This window comes from Myotis davidii, unplaced genomic scaffold (genome assembly GCF_000327345.1).
Source record: "Myotis davidii unplaced genomic scaffold, ASM32734v1 scaffold469, whole genome shotgun sequence".
Taxonomy (NCBI): Eukaryota; Metazoa; Chordata; class Mammalia; order Chiroptera; family Vespertilionidae; genus Myotis; species Myotis davidii.
The window spans coordinates 87,171-88,375 of NW_006299722.1; positions in this window are offsets into that span (position 1 = coordinate 87,171).

Here is a 1,205-nt window from a genome sequence, read left to right on the forward strand (position 1 = left end):
AATTGGAAAGCTCTACAGAGATGATTTTAGTTCTAAACTCTTTCTTAACCCATGTGGAAAGGAAACCGTGCCGGATAGGGTGGCTGGGCTTAGGACTCATAGCTGGCTTTTGGTAGATTAAGTATGAAGACTCAGGTCTACGTACTGTTGACAGCAGAAGGAACTTGGTTCCCAAAGCAACCTCCCAAAATACCTCATTCAGTGTCCTCCACGTAGAAGATACCTTTGCTGACTGACTGCAGTAAAAAGAATGCATTGTGGTAGAGTAAAAGAGGTAAGTACAGGTTTGGAAGCAAACAAATTGGATTTAGATTCTGGCCTGGTCACTTAATGCCGCTCAGATTTTGGTTAATTAACTTCTCGGCTTGTTTCCTCATCTATGAAATGTGGGCAATTCTTCCCAGTTCGTGAAGTTGTGTTGGTGAAAAGGTAAAATGTATATGAAGTGATTAAAACCACAACAATTTGAGGTCATTCATATAAAATAATCCTTAGTAAGTTACAAATTTGTATACTTAATGTTCCTTAATAATGCAGACATTTTCATCTTAGAAGCTTTTTCTGAACTGAGTAAATGAAAAGTGTATTTCTCTCTTTTTTTTTTTTATTTAATGTTTCTTAATAATGCAGACATTTTCATCATAGAAGCTTTTTCTGAATTGAGTAAATGAAGAGTGTATTTCTCTCTCTTTTTTTTTTTTTGCCCTCAGAATGTTGAAATTTTGGGGGTGGCCGTAAGCGTTACTAAGAGTCCACCCAGTTATTTCTCTTAAAGTTCCTTTTTTTCAATGTATTATCAAGAACCATGTGTTTTGGAAAGTGAATGTTTAGAGCATTCAGTGTTGCTGGGTGACAGAGATAATTTTTTTGACACTTTGCAAAGCTCATTGTTTTTCCTTTTCTGGGTTAATAAAAAACACAGCTATTCCATTCACTTCATAAATACATATCTCTAAAGCTAAGTCTTCTGACAGCATCTGACTGATCTTGACCTTGTCATGATGCTTCCTTGCCTTTCACACCAATTCTATGAGCTCAAACAGAAACAAAGACTGCCTGCCCACAATGGCCTGGCCAAAGGGTCTCGTAGGTAAGGTCCTGGGAGGCTCTTAGGGAGAATAGATGAAGCCCTGGTATCACTTCTAAAACACAGCTGGGCCCTGATAAACGTAGTGTTTTTATATCAATACTCTCCTTTTCCCACA